The following is a 22,369-nucleotide window of genomic DNA, read 5'->3' as shown; positions in this document are numbered from 1 at the left end:
GAGAGAGAGAGAGAGAGAGAGCGGGGAGAGAGAGAGAGAGAGAGAGAGAGAGAAAAAAAAACGTGGTGCATTATAAACAATATAGACTGAGAATCGTGGATATAAGTTACAGACTGAGAGGTGAAATGTAGGTTAAGGGGCAAACATGTTTGTGTCCCTATTGGTATATGACTATATCTGATCAACCTTCATGCGCGAAAGTGTCACTGCAAATGAATAGTGACACTAAACAGTAATGTGTACAAAATACATTTGAAACGAACAAGGTTCCATAAAATATGAGGCAGCTGTTACAATTCTTTTTACATATTAGCAGAAATGTAGAATGTTAAACATGAACCAGAAGGACGCAAAACATAACTAGCATACAAAATGTCCTGCTAAAAGCTCTACTGACTAACCCCGCTAACAGTGGAACGTTTATCTCCAAGGTAATGTAGAATGTCATTGCCAATTCTCCTGCCGTCTCCGTCTCCCTCATAAGTCAATATTGTGCCAGGAACACAAATGTCAACGGGGACATACACTGAGCCTTGACCCAGAAGTCTACCCACAAGTCTTTATCTGCGTCCTAAATGGCACCCTATTCCCTATATAGTGTCCTACTTTTGACCAGGCTTCATAGGGCTCTGGTCAAAGGTAGTGCATGATATAGGGAATGGGTTGTCATTTGGGGGGAGGGGACACTTTTCCCTCTCTGGGGGCCCGTGGGGCTGATGGGGAGAACTAAAACACACTGCATAATCTACCATGGAGGGAAATATTGTAGGTTAATACTAAGCAGGATGTGGCAATACTGCTAGCTGATAACCATGCTCCAGGTGTCAACTGAGGATAAGGCCTTCATCACCTTCCCACAGTGGGTTTTTCCTCTATTTCATGTACAAAATACTACAGAGGAGTTAATTCTGTTACCATGGCTACGTTATATTACATTATATTTGACAACGTTACAGTAGTTCCATCAATTTCAAAGTAAAAGTCTAATACGTTGAAATTGATTTAATGTGTTTAATCCTAAAACCCGATCCACACCAAATTGAATGGGCCACCTCTAAAATAACCTACCTCTGTAGTATTTTAAGTAAAATTCATAAGCAGGGAATTCCCTATCCTAATCATGTAAAAGGTCTCTGGGAAACTGCAGAGATGGTAGACGCTAATACTATTGCAATTAACGCCGGTCATTGTGTGTGGGGGGCACTAGCATGCATTACCAGCAGCACATCCATGACGGCCGAGAGCATTGCAATCTCCAGTTCAAGAAAATCCAATCATATGTCTGCACGAGTGGAGGCCATTTTTTTCACCCCATGCTGTCGCTATGGCTTATCAGGTGCCACCAGAGCAGCGATGGCTGCATAAAAATGGGGCCATGTCTTATATTTCTTTATAGAGGTATTTAACAATTCATTCTCCAAGTTTTAATAGTGTCTTCCTGCTGCCTCTATATCATCCCTCCCTCGCCCCTGCCGCCGAGTGCGAGGCTTTTGAAAGGCGATATCCATTCAACGTGTGAAACCTTGCCTCGGGGGCTTTTTATATTCTCAAAGTGCCAGGCACCCACCGCGAGACAGATTCTCCTCTTGTTTGTACTCTATAACCTGTACCATTAGTCTCTCTCTCTCTCTCTCTCTTTCTCTCTCTCTCTCTCTCTCTATCTCTCTCTCTCTCTCTCTCTCAAAGCTCCATCACAGGCACCCAACACACTAACATTTCTCTCCTTTCATCTCTCGTCCTGTTGGTTTGCTTTTGTTTTGCCACAACAGACAACGTCGTGTGACAAGAGGACTGGCTGGAAGATGAACTGTGTACAGATTTGCGAGCCGTGCACTGCTGCCGTGTTGCCTCAAACCATGTCCAACCTTTCCTAGTATCATGTCCAGATGGCCATGCAGCCTGCGGAACAGATTTCTGCCCCACCATGCTTTTAGCATCATCAGCAGGGTGCTGTCAGTCAGATCGGCCAGGCTGAGCCACAATCATTAGGAAAAAAGCTTTTTCCTATCAACCACATGCTTGATGTAGAGCAGAAAGAAAAGAGTGATGAAAGGCGGGTAAAAAAGGACGGAGGGAGGAGGGTAAGGGCATTTTGTCTGCTTCTGGTTCTGTGCCTCCTGTCCTTGTTTCCATGGATGGGGGAAGAGCTAGGCTGCGACACCGCCGAGAGGTTGCCGCCGACAATGCACCTGGCGAACCCGCGTGGTGACTTGACATTGTTTTCTGTAAATGGCCGATCTAGAAAGATAAACTCGTAACCACATTGGGGTTAGAGCCAGAGCAGAGCCAGATCAAGCTGACCCATTAGGATGTGACCTACATGGGTATATAACAGACACAACCACCCATTCAAATCAAGCAGCTCCATAAGGATGAATGAATGATGTCAGATGTAATAAAGATGAAAGTTTAAGTGCAGCGCTGCATCGGGTATATACTCTCTCAGAGCAACAGAGAGATATACTGCGAGCAGACAGGCAAGGCAGGTGGAGTGTGTGTGTGTGTGTGTGTGTGTGTGTGTGTGTGTGTGTGTGTGTGTGTGTGTGTGTGTGTGTGTGTGTGTGTGTGACGTCAGGTTCAGGTGGTCATGTCAGAAGGCGTCTCGCTGGCGTTGCCTGCCTTCTGTAAAAAGACAAAGACAGGGGGTGGCATTTCGTTATGTTACTGTCGACGTGTTTGGCGAGATGTGCTGATAGCACAGTGTCCTGACTGACAGGACAGCCCTGGGAGGGACTTCGCATCAGAGATAATTATGACCGTTAATGTCACCTGACACTCAGATCACAACCAGTAATAGGAAGACAGTCCTAGGCTTTGTCCGAAACTGCACCCTATTCCATAGTGCACTACTTGTGAGAAGTAGTGCACTAAATAGGGAATAGAGTGCCTTTTGGGACACAACCCCTGTTATAGCCTAGGTACAGAGCAAATCTTTGTAGAACAAACAAATACTAGCAAATACATGATATACTGCAATAGTCTTTTAGCGATGGGTAATAACTTTTCCAAAATATTTGAATTCATTCATTAGATGGAGGAAGACGTTAGTTTCACGGCTGTTTAATGGTGGTGTTGAACACAACACAACATTGTGTGGGCTCAACAAAGAAAGCTAATCCACATGGCATGACCCAGTGCCTGTATTGACCTTCTGATAAACAGATGCTGGATGCGGGTCAGGTTCTGACTAAACCTCATATCTACCCCGAACTGGGTCCATCTGAACATACAGATCCCAACAAATCCATAAACTACGACAACAAAGCTGCTATCAGGATCAACTTCATCTGGGACAGTGTGTGCATCCTAAATGGCATCCTATTCCCACTCTATGGGCTCTGATTAAAAAAGTAGTCCACTAAATAGTGAATAGAGTAAGGTGCCTGTTGGGACAAAGCCACTGTTTGATGTAACCTGGCGATGACAAGAACAATCCTGACCTGGTTTAACAGAGTTTTACCTTAGGGCCTATCTTAAATCACACCCTATTCCCTATATAGTGCACTACTTTTGACCAGAGCCAAGTACTTTTAATGCACTATAGGGAATAGGGAGAGATTTGACATGCAGAGATGGTATGTTAACAGCCATAGTACAGATCACTCTAGATAAAAAGAGAGATATGGCTGAGACGAATTAATAATGTCAGAGACGGTGTAAAACACACATCAGTGGCTTTATGCATTATGCATCAAAGGCCAGGGAGAGTGGCTCCTTCAAAAGGATAACATGACCGACCCCCAAGAGAGAGGGGGGAGGGGGAGAGATAAAGGGAGGAAGACAGAGACAGAGGGAGGGAGGAGGAGAAAGAAAGAGAGGGAGGGGGATAGAGAGAAAGAGCGACAGAGGGAACAATATAGAGAGAGAGGGGTATTGGGAGAGAAAGGGTGAGAGATAAAGAGAGAGGAATGAGAGAGAAAGCGAGACAGAGAGAGAGGTAGAGAGAAGGAAGGGGGGGGATAGCTACATGAAGAGAGAGGAAATGAGAGGGCCAGTGATGGGCTTTTAACGAGCGTAACTCTCTCTAGTTGAGACTAAAAGGAGGGATGCCACTCCAGTGGCCGTGAGGGCCTTTCACACGTTGCTCATTAATCTGGCCATGATTCAGGAGGGCCACGTGGAGTAGGGGGAGGGAGGGAGAGAGAAAGAGAGAGAGAGAAAGAGAGTGGAGCGCGAAAGAGAGACAAGGAGATAGAGAGAGAAGGATCTGAGGATGTTAATGACTAACATTAATGACCTGCCTCGCTATGCTGCATACAGGTAACTGCCACAATAAAGGAAACACCAACATAAAGTGTCTTAATAGGGCGTTGGGGCACCACGAGCCAGAACAGCTTCAATACACCTTGGCATAGATACTACAAGTTTCTTGAACTCTATTAGAGGGATGCAACACCCTTCTTCCACGAGAAATCCCCTCATTTGGTGTTTTGTTGATGGTGGTGGAAAACGCTGTCTCAGGCGTCGCTCCAGAATCTCAAATAAGTGTTCAATTGGGTTGAGATCTGGTGACTGAGACACACACACACACACACACACACACACACACACACACACACACACACACACACACACACACACACACACACACACACACACACACACACACACACACATTTTAAACCCCTATGTTCCTTTGAGACCCCTCTTTCAAAGTCACTGAGATATCTTCTTCTAGACATGGTCATTTTTACACATGACCCTAAGCATGATGGGATGTTAATTGCTTTATTAACTCAGGAACCACACCTGTGTGGAAGCACCTACTTTCAATATACTTTGTAATTATATCCCTCATTTGCTCAAGTGTTTCCTTTATTTTGGCAGTTACCTGTATTACTCTGTGTGTGAAAATAATTCACAAAGGGGAGATGGGTTAAACACTACAGGTGGGAGAGGAGACTAAACTGTTACAAAAAAAGTATAAAAATGCAACACAGTTTTAAGATACATTTAGCTAGAAAATATTATTGTGAATATACTTAATGAGATGATAATTGACAATACTTTTCTCTACTTTAAGTTAACTGTGAAAATGATGTAGACAAAATGTACCATCATGAGTAATTTAATTTTCATCGGAGAGGGATAGGGAAATATGGAAAAATAACACTGAATAATTGTACTTGTATGTTGCAGTCCTATATGCCCACTGCTTCACGATCTTTCCGCCCGGTAGGATCCAGCATCTCCTTTCATGTGTTGAAAGGCAGGGAACCATTGAAACGTGTCCTGTGAAGTGCTGCGATGCCATCCTCTGAAGGGACGATTTATTGACCGTCATCTCTGCCGTTCTTGAAGATATCAAGACAGCGCCTGTTTCTGGGGTTGACCCAGGCAATCAGCAGACTTCAAACCTCGTCCCCACGACGCCGGTCTTTGAACAGATCCGTAACGTCTGTTGCCAAACACCGAGCCGCACATGGCTCCGAGATTAAGGAGGGAGAACGCAGGACGGAAACACAACTGATGTTTTTGGTTGTTTTTGGTGCACTGTAGCAAAACAGTCTCTGGCACATTAATGTGCATATGGGAAGGCAATGTTTTCAAACACATGTTTTCAGTGGGTTGTTGAGCCAGAAAAAGTATGGTTAGAAAACAGAAGCCATTTTAGCACAGCATCAAAGGGAGATTGTGGCCCCTTTGCTTGTGACTGCCTGTGACTACTTGTGACTGCTTGTGACTGCTCGTGACTGGCTGGGTGAGTGACTAGGCAGCGTGGTCAATGTCATGACACTCTCTTCACGCCATTCCGCCCGGCGGGGCGGTGCTGTATGTCACGGTGGGCGTAGATTTGAGGCTGCACACCACGTTGAGAACGAGACGAACACTTGCTCAAGTCCCGATCGTGGCATTGATTCAACACACCGCTAAGCCACAGAGTACTGGTTGGCTGTACCTACAGCCAGTACAGTTATGGATGTTCTTCTGTTTCATCAAGGACACAAAGATGACGTAAACAACTGGCATAGCCGAATTCACGTTATGTTTTCTCTTTCATGCAGCCACAGAATAGATAGAAGCTAAATACACGATTTTGTATTTAAATTTCAAATTTTTTAGACCTGAGAGATATCATTCATGTAAAGTAATCTTGTGGAAGTATGGATCCAGGATAATATGGTAAAGTTTGCCTTGTGTACTGTGTAGGTCAGGGCTCTCCAACCCTGTTCCTGGAGAGCTACCCTCCTGTAGGTTTCCGCTTCAAACGCATTTGTAACTAACCTGATTCAGCTTATCAACCAGCTAATTACTAGCATCAGGCGTGCTAGATTAGGGTTGGAGTGAAAACGTACAGGACGGTAGCTCTCCAGGAAGAGGGTTGGAGAGCACTGCTATAAGACCCCTAACAAATAAATAAGAACATCCAAAATCCACCAGATTAACTGTTTTTTAATGAAGCCAGCAACGCTGATACCAAATAATTTTGGGGAAGAAAAAAAAGTTAGCACATTGGGAGAGAGAGAGAGAGAGATTGAGAGAGAGAGGAGAGAGAGTGTCAGAGTCGTGTGTATAGGTGGCAGGGAAGTCAGGCGCAGGAGAGTTAAACGGAGTGTAAATGGAGACTTTTAATAAATGTCCACTTAACATGCTCCAAACACGAAAATGTACATACATAAAATAAACATGGGTACGAGGACCCGTCGCACACCTATACACCAAGAAACAACACTTGACATAAAACAATCTCTGACAAACACATGAGGGGAAACAGAGGGTTAAATACACAAGAGGTAATGGATGGGATTGAAAACAGGTGTGTGGGAAGACAAGACAAAACCAATGGAAAATGAAAAATGGATCGATGATGGCTAGAAGACCGGTGACGTCGACCGCCGAACACCGCCCGAACAAGGAGAGGCAACGACTTCGGCAGAAGTCGTGACAGAGAGAGACATAGAGAAATAGAGAGAGAGCGGGAGAGAGAGAGATACGCAAAGCTTATGTAGCCTAGTCTACTGTAAAACTCACACCACATTATACACGTTCATAGATTGCTTCAGCTGGATAAAACATCTGTTTTTTGTAGTTGAAGAAGTCCACACAATATTATTGTGAAGTACACTAAATGACCAACGGTATGTGGACACCTGCTCTTCTAACATCTTACATGGAGTTGGTCCCCCGCTTTGCTGTTATAACAGTCTCCACTCTTCTGGGAAGGCTTTCCACTAGATGTTGGAACACTGCTGCTATAACAGTCTCCACTCTTCTGGGAAGGCTTTCCACTAGATGTTGGAACACTGCTGCTATAACAGTCTCCACTCTTCTGGGAAGGCTTTCCACTAGATGTTGGAACACTGCTGCTATAACAGTCTCCACTCTTCTGGGAAGGCTTTCCACTAGATGTTGGAACACTTTCTTCCATTCAGCCACAAGAGCATTCGTGAGGTTGGGCACTGATGTTGGGTGATTAGGCTTGACTCGCAGTCGGCGTTCCAATTCATCCCAAAGGTGTTCGATGGGGTTGAGGTCAGGGCTCTGTGCAGGCCAGTCAAGTTCTTTCACACCAATCTAGAAAAAACATCTCTGTTTGGATCTCACTTTGTGCACGGGGGCATTGTCATGCTGAAACAGGAAGGGTCTTCCCCAAACTGTTGCCACAAAGTTGGAAGCACAGAATCATCTAGAATGTCATTGTAGTGTTAAGATTTCCCTTCACTGGAACTAAGGGGCCTAGCCGGAACCATGAAAAACAGCCCCAGACCATTATTCCTCCTCCACCAAACTTTACAGTTGGCACTATGCATTGGGTCAGGTAGCGTTCTCCTGGCATCTGCTAAACCCAGATTCGTCTGTCGGACTGCCAGATGGTGAAGTATGATTCATCACTCCAGAGAACGTGACCTTTATGCCACTCTAGCCGTTGCTTGGCATAACTCATGGTGATCTTAGGCTTGTGTGCGGCTGCTCGGTTATGGAAACCCATTTCATAAAGCTTCCAACGAACAGTTATTGTGCTGATGTTGCTTCCAGAGGCAGTTTGGAACTCGGCAGAGTGTTGCGGCCAAGGACAGACGATTTTAACGCGCTGCGTGCTTCAGCACTCGACAGTCCCATTCTGTGACCTTGTGTGGCCTACCACTTCTCGGCTGAGCCGTTGATGCTCCCAGACGTTTCCACTTCACAATAACAGTACTCACAGCTGACCGGGGCAGCTCTAGCAGGGCATACATTTTACGAAATGACTTGTTGGAAAGGTGGCATCATATGACGGTGCCACGTGGAAAGTCTCTGAGCTCTTCAGTAAGGCTATTTTACTGCCAATGTTTGTCTATGGTGATTGCATGGCGGTGTACTCGACTTTATACACCTGTCAGCAACGGGTTTGGCTGAAATAGTCGAATCCACTTATTTTAAGGGTTGTCCACATACTTTTGTATATATAGTGTACTTTTCATGTTGAGATAAAAGAAAATGAGTGAAATTAGATCAAATCTAGTCATGAACAGTTTCATATATTTCATTCGGGGAAAAGTAGATTGGCTTGATAGCGGCATTGACTTTGTTGGTTGGCTAGCAAGCAAAACTTAACGTTACACATTGTTAACTTTTGGGAAAACTGGTCCAGCCCCTTGGTAGCTAGCTATGGTTACTTCAAATATAGCAAAGCAATGTATTAATATGAAAGTGCAATTGTAAACTATAAAGTATAAAGTTTAGTGATGCCGGTGATGAAGTTATGAATGAGGTCCCAGGCTAATGCTTTTTGGTTGAATGTGGACGGGCATCGGACAGTCCTTGCACTTTGAAACCCACTCCCACCATGATGTATAGCACCGCCACCGGGCCAAATGCCGTGAAACGAGTGTGTCCCCCAATGTCATGTCTATGGGTGCGGCCCTTTATAAAGTCCCCTGGCTGGTCATATATCATGGAATATTGATATGGTTCCACTACACTGCAACACCTGACATTTGATTTATAGCTTAAGGTGTTCTTTTTTCATTCCTAAGCAGTCAACAAGGTATCAAGGGAAAATGTCAATGGTGCAGTGTGTTGGATGGAGAGAATGACATGTCTGAGATTGGTAAAGAAAAGGGCTAGCTCAGGTAACTTGTCTTGTTCTAATGGGTTGTCTAATGTGCTTGTGTGTTTATTTGTGCGTGTGTTTGTGTGTGTGTGTGTCTGTCTGCCAGTGACAACATTAGTGTATATGCAGCCATCTAATACTATATGCACTTCACACCATGTTGAAATAAATGCACATTTCTGTATAAGAATGCCCTTTTCAGTGTGACAGAAATAATTCTGGCTGTGGCCCCTGCTCTCTTAACATTATACAAAGTCCATCACATGCAGTGTGCAGAGTAAGCATTATGCTGGATATTATGAACACAACACACTGCTAATAGTGTTCTCTCTATATATCTCTTTCTCGCTCTCTTTTTCCTTCTTTCTCTCTCTCACACAAGCATACACACACACACGCATACACACACATAAACACTACTCTCAGAAGAGACTGTGTGTAGAGAGACAGAGCCTGTGTGCAGAGAGACAGAGAGACTGTGTGCAGAGAGACAGAGACTGTGTGTAGAGAGACAGAGAGACTGTGTGTAGAGAGACAGAGCCTGTGTGTAGAGAGACAGAGAGACTGTGTGCAGAGAGACAGAGACTGTGTGCAGAGAGACAGAGAGACTGTGTGTAGAGAGACAGAGAGACTGTGTGTAGAGAGACAGAGAGACTGTGTGCAGAGAGACAGAGACTGTGTGTAGAGAGACAGAGAGACTGTGTGTAGAGAGACAGAGAGACTGTGTAGAGAGACAGAGAGACTGTGTGTAGAGAGACAGAGAGACTGTGTAGAGAGACAGAGAGACTGTGTGTAGAGAGACAGAGAGATGGTGTGTAGAGAGACAGAGCCTGTGTGTAGAGAGACAGAGAGACTGTGTGTAGAGAGACAGAGAGACTGTGTAGAGAGAGAGCGAGACTGTGTGTAGAGAGACAGAGAGACTGTGTGTAGAGAGACAGAGAGACTGTGTAGAGAGACAGAGAGACTGTGTTGAGAGAGACAGAGAGATGGTGTGTAGAGAGACATAGCCTGTGTGCAGAGAGACAGAGACTGTGTAGAGAGACAGAGAGACTGTGTGTAGAGAGAGAGCGAGACTGTGTGTAGAGAGACAGAGAGACTGTGTGTAGAGAGACAGAGAGACTGTGTGTAGAGAGACAGAGAGATGGTGTGTAGAGAGACAGAGCCTGTGTGCAGAGAGACAGAGAGACTGTGTGTAGAGAGACAGAGAGACTGTGTGCAGAGAGACAGAGACTGTGTAGAGAGACAGAGAGACTGTGTGTAGAGAGACAGAGAGACTGTGAGTAGAGAGACAGAGAGACTGTGTAGAGAGACAGAGAGACTGTGTGTAGAGAGACAGAGAGACTGTGTGTAGAGAGACAGAGCCTGTGTGTAGAGAGACAGAGAGACGGTGTGTAGAGAGACAGAGCCTGTGTGTAGAGAGACAGCGAGACTGTGTTGAGACAGAGACTGTGAGTAGAGAGACAGCGAGACTGTGTGTAGAGAGACAGAGAGACTGTGAGTAGAGAGACAGAGAGACGGTGTGTAGAGAGACAGAGAGACTGTGTGTAGAGAGACATAGCCTGTGTGTAGAGAGACAGAGAGACTGTGAGTAGAGAGACAGAGAGACTGTGAGTAGAGAGACAGAGAGATGGTGTGTAGAGAGACAGAGAGACTGTGTGTAGAGAGACAGAGAGACTGTGTGCAGAGAGACAGAGAGACTGTGAGTAGAGAGACAGAGAGACTGTGTAGAGAGACAGAGAGACTGTGTAGAGAGACAGAGACTGTGTGTAGAGAGACAGAGAGACTGTGAGTAGAGAGACAGCGAGACTGTGTGTAGAGAGACGGAGAGACTGTGTGTAGAGAGACGGAGAGCCTGTGAGTAGAGAGACAGAGAGACTGTGTAGAGAGACAGAGAGACTGTGAGTAGAGAGACAGAGACTGTGTGTAGAGAGACAGAGAGACTGTGAGTAGAGAGACAGAGACTGTGTGTAGAGAGACAGAGACTGTGTGTAGAGAGACAGAGAGACTGTGAGTAGAGAGACAGAGAGACTGTGTAGAGAGACAGAGAGACTGTGTAGAGAGACAGAGACTGTGTGTAGAGAGACAGAGACTGTGAGTAGAGAGACAGAGAGACTGTGTGTAGAGAGACAGAGACTGTGTGTAGAGAGACAGAGAGACTGTGAGTAGAGAGACAGAGAGACTGTGTAGAGAGACAGAGAGACTGTGTAGAGAGACAGAGACTGTGTGTAGAGAGACAGAGAGACTGTGAGTAGAGAGACAGAGAGACTGTGTGTAGAGAGACAGAGAGACTGTGAGTAGAGAGACAGAGAGACTGTGTGTAGAGAGACAGAGAGATGGTGTGTAGAGAGACAGAGAGACTGTGAGTAGAGAGACAGAGAGATGGTGTGTAGAGAGACAGAGAGACTGTGTGTAGAGAGACAGAGCCTGTGTGTAGAGAGACAGAGAGACTGTGTTGAGACAGAGACTGTGAGTAGAGAGACAGAGAGACTGTGTGCAGAGAGACAGCGAGACTGTGTGTAGAGAGACAGAGAGACTGTGAGTAGAGAGACAGAGAGACTGTGTGTAGAGAGACAGAGAGACTGTGTGTAGAGAGACATAGCCTGTGTGTAGAGAGACAGAGAGACTGTGAGTAGAGAGACAGAGAGACTGTGAGTAGAGAGACAGAGAGACTGTGTGCAGAGAGACAGAGAGACTGTGAGTAGAGAGACAGAGAGACTGTGTGTAGAGAGACAGAGAGATGGTGTGTAGAGAGACAGAGAGACTGTGTGTAGAGAGACAGAGAGACTGTGTGCAGAGAGACATAGCCTGTGTGTAGAGAGACAGAGAGACGGTGTGTAGAGAGACAGAGCCTTTGTGTTGAGACAGAGACCGTAAGTAGAGAGACAGCAAGACTGTGTAGAGCGACAGAGCCTGTGTGTTGAGACAGAGACCGTGAGTAGAGAGACAGCAAGACTGTGTAGAGCGACAGAGATAAACAACACCAGGTGATGAGTGTTTCCAATCTGGCAGAAGAACTGTCTAATTATCAAGGGATCCGTCATACTATATTGAATCATCCTCTCCCTTCTCCCCTGTTGATGCATGTCAGACAGCTACTACCAGACTGCAGTACTGTATCAATCCATGACCCCATTCTATCCAAAACACGGGGTGGACATTATTATAAACAGCAGCAACAGCATAGTTTATTCATTAGCTGCTCATTCGAGGCTGATATTTGTCCACTTGTTGTTGTTGTGGTGAGTCGCAGGATGGATAGCAGACAGAGGAGAGAGGAGAACCATCCCTCTTTCCTCATCTGTGTGTGTGTGTGTGTGTGTGTGTGTGTGTGTGTGTGTGTGTGTGTGTGTGTGTGTGTGTGTGTGTGTGTGCCTCTACTCACTAATTGATTCGTTTCACATCTTTACAAGACAACCGAGAGTGGCAACAACAACTGCCGTTCATTTTCAAACCTCTTCTTATAAAAGCTATATTTCTCTCTTTTCAAAGCACCTAAGTGTGTGAGACTTTTAACATGCAGGTAGGGGGTTGTGCGTGGTTGGGAGAGCAGTGTGTGTGTGTGTGTGTGTGTGTGTGTGTGTGGTGGGAACACGGGAAAGTTTAGGAGGAGAGGAGACTCACGGCACAGTGTCAATCTTCATTCTCCTTCACAGTAATTAAAACAAGTGGATAAAAATGGCTGCTTCTGTTGCAAATGAACACTTCAGTTGATGATGCACAAACAATCATAGAACTAAAATCACTATTTCATTTCACTCTCTAAATCTCCATCTAGCTGTAATCATGATAGTTGTAAGTTAACCGATTAGGAAAGTTCACGTGATTCCACAAGAGGGGGCTAAACTGTTGATGGAGTCTCAACAGTCTCTCCCTTCCCTTGACGACATACAGAACCACATCATCATTACTCATTCCTTCTAATGTGCCGGTGCTTACATACACTACTGGGTTTCTCCATTAGGGCAGCAGGTAGGTAGTTCATCGTAGGTGCCGGCAGTGGACAGAAGTGAACACAGGAGTGGCTATAAGAATCACCTGGGTTAGAACAGAACAGGGAGGTGGGAATGGATTTCTTGTGTTTGTCCGTTGAAATGAACTAGGTGTCAAGGCAGTAAGGTACTCCTAAGATCTATGGCTGACTTGGTGATAACTTCAGGAGTTGCTTGTGAGGACAATACCTCAAAACCAGTTCCTTTAATGTATCTAACTTAACTCTTTCAAGACTTTGGTTACAACTCTGTTTTCTTTACCGATGTAAGAGTAGAAAAGCTTTATTTTCACAGAGAGAAAGAGCCGAGAGAGAAAAAATACTATTGATATGTCATCGACTAAAGCAGACGATGAGTATTCAAGATCTGAAGCGAATGAAAATGCTCAGAGATGAGATCAAATCACATCATTGACTGGTCTGCCCAAATATCTACGTGCCAAAGCTCAGACAGAGGACATTTGCTGAAGTTATGACTGACTGCTTCTGAACTGATATGATCAAGCACAAAATGTCCCAAGACATAGGTTGAGTTCCAAATATCACCTTATTCCCTATATAGTGCACTACTTTTGACCAGAGCCCATTTAGGGAATAGGGTGGCATTTGGGACGCACACCATCATCAACTGAAACCTCACTGCAAGCAAAGGACTTAATGAATCTTTTAACCGGTACACCAGTAGTCATTGTCAGAATCAGAATCAGACATTAGGCTGTGAGTCATGGTTAGCCAACTGCCCTGACGATGTCATCCGTATGCACAGTTCAACACTTCCTGTGCCTCAGAAACTGGTGAAATAAAAGGTCACAGGAGGAGACAAGCCTCAATGACAGTGACAGTACAATTCCTATTAACTGGTAGCTAGCTCGGGGTCTGTTTCAGAAAGCTTGACGTGATTGACTGGACTAGGAAATTGAACAGTAATGCATGCGATTCCATGCACAGAAAGGTGATAATGGCACTACATTTGTGCTAAATTGTATGTGAGTGAATCTTTGCTAAGATCATGTGCTGCATTCCTCTATTTCGGCAAAGACCAAAAAAGCAAATCCAGTATTTGAGAATGTAAATATGACTTAAGCACCATACAAGTAGTTTTTTCCCCTCATGCCAAACACACATACATAAAACATTCAGTGTGGATATGAGCCAAAACATGCCTTTGTCGTAAACGGAAAAAGAGTGTAAATGTCATGTAGAAATATGCATTACATACATGACCCTGTCATGGACCTTATTGCCCTGTGGAATATCATGAACAGGGCAGTACATCCATAATGAACATTGCGACTGCAACTATTAGGTTTACACAGGGTCTGTCTGGCTGAAATATGAGGACTGTGTCCAGGCAGGCAGGTCTTCCTGAATGCTAAACTCTGAGAGAGAGACACTATGACTTACAACCAATCAGGGCAGAGCACCAGTGTGACTTGCCACCAATCAGAACAGAGAAAAAGTGCGCCCTGCAACCAATCAGAGCAGAGCCAGTGTGCCCTGCAACCAATCTGACGCCTAATTAATCCTGAAGGTCTTTTGTTCCGCTGAGGTTTCTCTCTTTTTTCCCCCACTGCAACACTCCATCCATCCTCTTCTCCTGGTATGTCCTCTCTTGCCCGGCTCAGTCAGCCCCTCATCTTTCCCTGCCACCTCTCAATGCCTCCCCCTCCTCCTCACCCCCTCGTCCCACCTCTCCTCCCCCACCACCTCCAGGATATAAACGTAAGTGTCTGTTGGTTTGGACTTTGGGCTGGCCAGTGGAATAAAGTGAACTGTGAACACATTATGTTTTCAGGATTGTTTTTCACTCTATTTCTGTATATTTGTGGATCCACAAATATTTACATTAGTTGTATCTGAGAATGGTAATGAACAGAATGTGAAGGTGAACATTTCCACGACACTGCTACCTATGGATCTCTACATTCACCTTAACACCAAATGGGGCACTGCCATACAATCAGACCTCCATCTGTAAATAGTTACCCGGTCCTCAGGTTATCCAAGGACACTGTGGTAATGGTCGAGCACAGAGGGAGTGCCCTGCCTCCTGGCACTAAGGTCATTCAAAGGGCACAACCAGATCCTCATATTTTGTCTCTGTCGTTCCTCTCCTCTCTTCCCTCTCTCGTGCCTGAGTGGGGGAGATAAACGGGTACGCCCAGGCACACAAGACCAATAGCCGTGATTTATCGGAAACCATTTGGTACCTGAGCGTCTATGAAATTGTAATGAACTTGATTATGCTTTAATGAAGTGTGAGGGTTCCTCAGGACTGATTACAGTACAGCCACCATGCGTGGCATAGCAGGGGCCAGGAGAGAGAGAGAAAAAAGGAGGGAGGACGAGAGAGAGAGAGAGAGAGAGAGAGAGAGGGGGAAGAGAGAGCGACAGTGATGGCGGTGGGAATAACAACTAGGTGCTAGCGGGAGCATCACAGTCGAGGCTAAGAGAGGTTAGTTAGGGGCATTACGAGTTAGAAAAGGTGACTGGAGTCAACCTTACAGGAGGAACGCTGCTAATTTCATTTCAACCTGTGTAGGGATTTTTTCCTGCCCTGGTACAAACTGCATGCTGACGTGGCGGAGGAAGAGATTTAACAGTCTTATAGGTCATATTTTGCATAAGTATTAGACAGTTCATGACGGTTCTAACCTTTCCGTGTACAAAGTGCTTCCATTAAATGTAAAAACATTATTGTTCCATAATTTCAGGCACCAATCTCCCCCGTTCTTTTCCTTTCAATTCCCCAGGAGTTATAGCACCAATGGGGACAGGATACGTATCAGTTACAGCAACTAGAGAATCCACTGGAAACAGCTACATATCCTTATTATATCCAATTAGGAGGACTTTAAACAATAGCTATCAGATGTGCAAATGCATGCCATTAGTTTACTGTTACTGACTCTCTAACCCTTTGATCCAAAGGTACTTATCGGGTATTAGAAGTCATTGAAGTCATTGTTATCTGTGAATAAAGCAGGCTTCGACAGGTCTCTACACTCCTAGGGAAAAAAAGTTCCAAAAGGGTTCTTTGGCTGTGTCCATAAAATAACCCGTTTTGGTTCCAGGAATAACCCACTGAGATCCCTCAGTGGAAAGGGATATGGAATCTAGAAGGGTTCTACCTGGAACCAAAAGGGCTCTTCAAAGGGTTCTCCTACGGTGACAGCCAAAGAACCCTTTTAGTTTCTAGATAGAACTTTTTTCTAAGAGTGTATAAGCATGTGAGGCAGACAGGCAGCTCATCCACTCTATAAGTCTGTAACACTGTCTTATGCGTCCCATATTGCACCCTATTTCCTATATAGTGCACTACTTTTGACCAGAGCCCTGTAGACCCTGGATTAAAAGAGAGCACCATATAGGGAATAGGGTCTATTTGGAACGCAAACACTCTGCTGCAGGTGGCCTCAGGGTGTAAATCAATTTCTGTAATAATTCATTCGTTTTTCACACGTTCCTTTCCTCTCCTCTGTTGGATAATTTTTCTATTTCTTGAAATCGCTGCTTGCCTGGCCTAGCTTGGCCGCTGCCATCGTTAATTTGTTGTGGCAATATTAATTAATGATTTTCGCTTCATGGCTGTTTATATTCAGACAGATTAGAAGTCAAGAGATTAGAAAAAGAAAACAATCTGTGAAATGCTCGGTGGCTGACAGGGGTCACCTTGGTGTCTCAAATCATATTCAATTTGCCGGCATGGGGAAATTACCAGGCTAAATGATTCCATAGCTAGGCGTATCTTCTGTCTAGTAACGGCCTGCATTCAGAAGAGCTCAATGAGACCACGTTCAGCAGAGGGGAAAGCATACCATACAGCATGCTGTAAAGAAATGTTATGAAATGCATCTGTGAAATATTATTAGATCACTGGTATTTGGATTTAAATTGTTTCTTTAATCAAGAGCATGTACAGTCAGGCACCATTGATAAAGATGAGCATATAAACATGTATAAAATAAATCATAAAAATGCTGAGCTATAATGTATGTGTCACGATCGTGTGGCGGATTGATGGACCAAAACGCAGCATTTGGAAAGTAAGCCATCTTCTTTTATTAAAAAGATGACGAAAAATAAACACGACACGAAACACTTTAACAAAACGAACAAAAACAACAAACGACCGTGAAGCTAAATAACGTTGTGCACTTACACACACAGGCTACAAACGTTCTGACATAGACAATTACTCACAACCAATGAGAGCCTATGGCTACCCTAAATAAGGCTCCCAATCAGAGACAACCGAAATCAGCTGTCTCTAATTGGGAACTCATTCAGGTAACCATAGACTCTCCTAGATAACTAAACATACATAGACAACGCTAGACATCTGAACTCAACACAAACCCATATACTACACCCCATAACCCCTTTACCAAAGAAACACCCAAAACCAACCAAACATAAACATTCCCCATGTCACACCCTGACCTAACTAAAATAATAAAGAAAACAAAGAATACTAAGGCCAGGGCGTGACATAACCCCCCCCTTAAGGTGCGAACTCCGGGCGCACCATTACACAGTCTAGGGGAGGGTCTGGGTGGGCTTCCATCCACGGTGGCGGCTCCGGCTCAGGTTGTGGTCCCCACGTCACCACAGTCCCTAACCACCTCCTAGGCTTCCTCCAAATGACCCCCCTCCACATTAACCCCATTGCATTAATGGGCAGTTCCGGACTAAGGGGCAGCTCCGGACTAAGGGCCAGTACCAGGGTAAGGGGCAGTACCAGGGTCAGGGGCAGTACCAGGGTAAGGGGCAGCACCAGGGTAAGGGCCAGCACCAGGGTAAGGGCCAGCACCAGGGTAAGGGGCAGCACCAGGGTAAGGGGCAGCACCAGGGTAAGGGGCAGCTCCGGACTGAGGAATGGCAGCTCCGGACTGAGGAACGGCAGCTCCGGACTGAGGGACTGCAGCTCCGGACTGAGGGACTGCAGCTCCGGACTGAGGGACTGCAGCTCCGGACTGAGGGACGGCCCATGGCTGGCTGACAGATCTGGCTGCTCATGGCTGGCTGACGGATCTGGCTGCTCATGGCTGGCTGACGGATCTGGCTGCTCATGGCTGGCTGACGGATCTGGCTGCTCATGGCTGGCTGACGGATCTGGCTGCTCATGGCTGGCTGACAGATCTGGCTGCTCATGGCTGGCTAACGGATCTGGCTGCTCATGGCTGGCTGACGGATCTGGCTGCTCATGGCTGGCTGACGGATCTGGCTGCTCATGGCTGGCTGACGGATCTGGCTGCTCATGGCTGGCTGACGGATCTGGCTGCTCATGGCTGGCTGACGGATCTGGCTGCTCATGGCTGGCTGACGGATCTGGCTGCTCATGGCTGGCTGACGGATCTGGCTGCTCATGGCTGGCTGACGGATCTGGCTGCTCATGGCTGGCTGACGGATCTGGCTGCTCATGGCTGGCTGACGGATCTGGCTGCTCATGGCTGGCTAACGGATCTGGCTGCTCATGGCTGGCTGACGGATCTGGCTGCTCATGGCTGGCTGACGGATCTGGCTGCTCATGGCTGGCTGACTGATCTGGCAGATCCTGTCTGGTTGGCGGCTCTGGCAGATCCTGTCTGGTTGGCGGCTCTGGCAGATCCTGTCTGGTTGGCGGCTCTGGCAGATCCTGTCTGGTTGGCGGCTCTGGCAGATCCTGTCTGGTTGGCGGCTCTGGCAGATCCTGTCTGGTTGGCGGCTCTAGCGGCTCCTGTCTGGCTGGCGGCTCTAGCGGCTCCTGTCTGGCTGGCGGCTCTAGCGGCTCCTGTCTGGCTGGCGGCTCTAGCGGCTCCTGTCTGGCTGGCGGCTCAGTTGGCTCATGGCAGACGGGCGGCTTTGCAGGCTCATGGCAGACGGGCGGCTTTGCAGGCTCATTGCAGACGGATGGCTCAGATGGCGCTGGGGAGACGGATGGCTCAGATGGCGCTGGGGAGACGGATGGCTCAGATGGCGCTGGGGAGACGGGCAGTTCAGTCATCGCTGTGCAGACGGCAGACTCCTGCCGGCTGAGGCGCACTGTAGGCCTGGTGCGTGGTGCCGGGACTGGTGGCACCGGGCTGGGGACACGCATCTCAGGGCTAGTGCGGGGAGCAGCAACAGGACGCACAGGACTCTGGGGACACACAGGAGGCTTGGTGCGTGGTTTAGACACTGGTGGTAAAGGGCTGGAGACACGTACCATATAGCTAGTGCGTGGAGGAGGCACTGGTGGTACTGGGTTGGGGCGGGGAGGTGGCGCCGGAAATACCGGACCGTGTAGGCGTACTGGCTCCCTTGAACGCCGAGCCTGCCCAACCTTACCTGGTTCTATGCTCCCCGTCGCCTGACCAGTGCGGGGAGGTGGAATAACCCGCACCGGCCTATGTAGGCGAACCGGGGACACCATGCGTAAGGCTGGTGCCATGTACGCCGGCCCGAGGAGACGCACTGGTGACCAGATGCGTTGGGCCGGCTTCATGACATACGGCTCAACGCTCAGTCTAGCCCGGCCGATACGTGGAGCTGAAATGTACCGCACCGGGCTATGCACGCGTACAGGAGACACCGTGCGCTCTACTGCGTAACACGGTGTCTGCCCGTACTCTCGCTCTCCACGGTAAGTACAGGGAGTAGGCGCAGGTTTCCTACCTGACTTCGCCACACTCCCTTTAAGGCCCCCCCCAAGAAATTTTTGGGTTGTACTCACGGGTTTCCAGCCTTGTCTCCGTGCTGCCTCCTCATATCGCCTCCTCTCGGCTTTTGCTGCCTCCAGCTCTTCACGAGGAAGGCGATATTCTCCCGGTTGAGCCCACGGCCCCTTACCATCCAGTATCTCCTCCCATGTCCATGAATCCTGTGTAGGTAGGTCCTGTTGCCGCTTTCCATGCCGCTTGGTCCTATGGTGAGTAATTCTGTCACGATCGTGTGGCGGATTGATGGACCAAAACGCAGCATTTGGAAAGTAAGCCATCTTCTTTTATTAAAAAGATGACGAAAAATAAACACGACACGAAACACTTTAACAAAACGAACAAAAAACGACCGTGAAGCTAAATAACGTTGTGCACTTACACACACAGGCTACAAACGTTCTGACATAGACAATTACTCACAACCAATGAGAGCCTATGGCTACCCTAAATAAGGCTCCCAATCAGAGACAACCGAAATCAGCTGTCTCTAATTGGGAACTCATTCAGGTAACCATAGACTCTCCTAGATAACTAAACATACATAGACAACGCTAGACATCTGAACTCAACACAAACCCATATACTACACCCCATAACCCCTTTACCAAAGAAACACCCAAAACCAACCAAACATAAACATTCCCCATGTCACACCCTGACCTAACTAAAATAATAAAGAAAACAAAGAATACTAAGGCCAGGGCGTGACAGTATGCCCCAAAAAATGTTGCTCCAATTTTATTCTGATGTACTAATACAATTGCTCAGAGAAAGACACTTTATTGAACAAGTAATGCAAAAAAATTCTCGAAAAGATAGGTGTCAAAATTATTGGCACCCATATTTTCCTTACTCCGGCACACTCCCCTTGCGAGGATTACAGCACTGAGCCTTTTTCTGTCTCAAAAAGATAGATGTCAAAATTATTGGCAACCCTGTTTTCAATGCTTTGTGCACCCTCCCCTTGAGAGGATTATGGAACTAAGCCTTTTCCTAAAATGTTTTATGAGACTGAACAACACATTGGGAGGGATCTTAGACCATTCCTCCATCTTAGAATCTTTCTAGATCCTTGATATCCTTTATCTGTACTTAGGGACTGCCCTCTTCAATACAAACAACAGGTTTTCAATGGGGTTCTTCTTTCGACACCAAACCCACCACTGGCGTCCGCGGTCAAGGAGATCTATTTTCGTGTCATCTGACCATAGCACCGCTTCCAATCCAAGTTCCAATACAGTTTAGCAAACTCCATGCAATTACAGTTGTTAGTTGCTCTCAATAATAATTTTAAAATGCTGGCAACCCTTCCGAAGAGCATATGCCCATTGGCATGGAGGTGACGTCTAATTGTAGATTTGGAGAATTCTCCAACTTTGGCCCTTGGATATTCCTTCGCCTTCCGAACCATCTTCTTCACTGTGCGTGGTAACAAGATACACTTGCGTCCAATACCAGGCAAGTTTACCACTGTTCCAGTGGTTTTAAACGTCTTAATTTTTGCCTTAATAGTGGTATGATTAATGAAGGTCAACAACCATTTGTCTCTTTTTGTTTGTGAGCTCTTTGCATTTCCCTATGGTGATGGATGACAAAGAGATGCATGTTACCTCATTGTTATACCCCAGTGAAACAGGAAGCCGTGGAAGGCCACCATACATTTTCTCTCCCCAAAATATTACTTGTTAAACAAAATATATTTCTCTGAGCAATTGCATTAATATAAAATAATATAATTTCTCGAACATACAATATAAATCAAATCAAAGTGTATCGGTTGCGTACACAGATTTGCAGGTGTTATAGCAGATGCAGGGGAATGCTTATTTTACTGTGCAGTAGAATGTAGCTCGGTATTTAAATTATTTATTTTATACAGTCTTTTTTGCTCATCTTTATCAGTCATTTTGGATCTGACTGTATCTGGAATATCTGTTGTTGTGTGTTAAAAGTGTGTAATGACTGAGTACAGTCTGCTACTGAGATGAAGGATTAAACCGAAACATATTCATCATGCAAAGTGGGGTGACATCCTGCTTACAGAACAGTCAATAGTGGCAATGTTGTTGTTTTTGTAGGCAGGAAGTTGCCGTCATCATGGCATCATATTTGGTGTGTTTATATAATAAAGATTTTCTGAATCACTGAGTGTACTTTTAACCAACCTTCTACCAGGTTTAAAAATCACATTTGATTCTTATGCATCTCTGTACTTCCCCCTCCTCCTAGCCTTGTCCCCACCATTGTTATTCTGTCTTGCCGGTGCATTTCCTTATGTCTCTAATCCAAGGTTAAAGAGCCGGGGTGGCCGACAATGGCCCGACCAATGACCTGGAGTTGTCCTTCAGTCAGCCGAGACTGGCCCAGACTCACCCGCTACCCCCCTGCCCGCCACCCTGCCCGTCGCCGTCTTGAAGATCGGAACTCTTATGTTGACTTGGCAACGCGGCAGATCTTTGTCACGGCGGTCAGAACGGCAACTGCACCGTGAGGCGAGAAGATAGAGAGGGAGAGATTAAGTGGCCAATCAACCTGGGAACAAGGGGTAATCATTCCACTTAGTCATGTGACCGGAATCCTGATGCCAAATTACATTCACTTCTCTTCTCCTCTCTCTCCTCACAGTCACACTGCAGTGGATAAATTACACCCACCCAGACCTGCCTG

General features: G+C 46.3%; 1 protein-coding gene across 1 annotated transcript in view; it reads right to left on the bottom strand.

Annotated features, from left to right (window-relative positions):
* adarb2 (adenosine deaminase RNA specific B2 (inactive)) overlaps nt 1-22,369 on the bottom strand; it is a gene marked incomplete in the record, with an annotated part of 187,916 nt that overhangs the window by 20,237 nt on the left and 145,310 nt on the right.

The sequence above is a fragment of the Salvelinus fontinalis genome, chromosome 25 (assembly GCF_029448725.1).
Source record: "Salvelinus fontinalis isolate EN_2023a chromosome 25, ASM2944872v1, whole genome shotgun sequence".
In the NCBI taxonomy this organism is placed as follows: domain Eukaryota; kingdom Metazoa; phylum Chordata; class Actinopteri; order Salmoniformes; family Salmonidae; genus Salvelinus; species Salvelinus fontinalis.
Note: the sequence above shows the minus strand (reverse complement) of the source record. Positions and strands in the feature narration are given on the sequence as shown.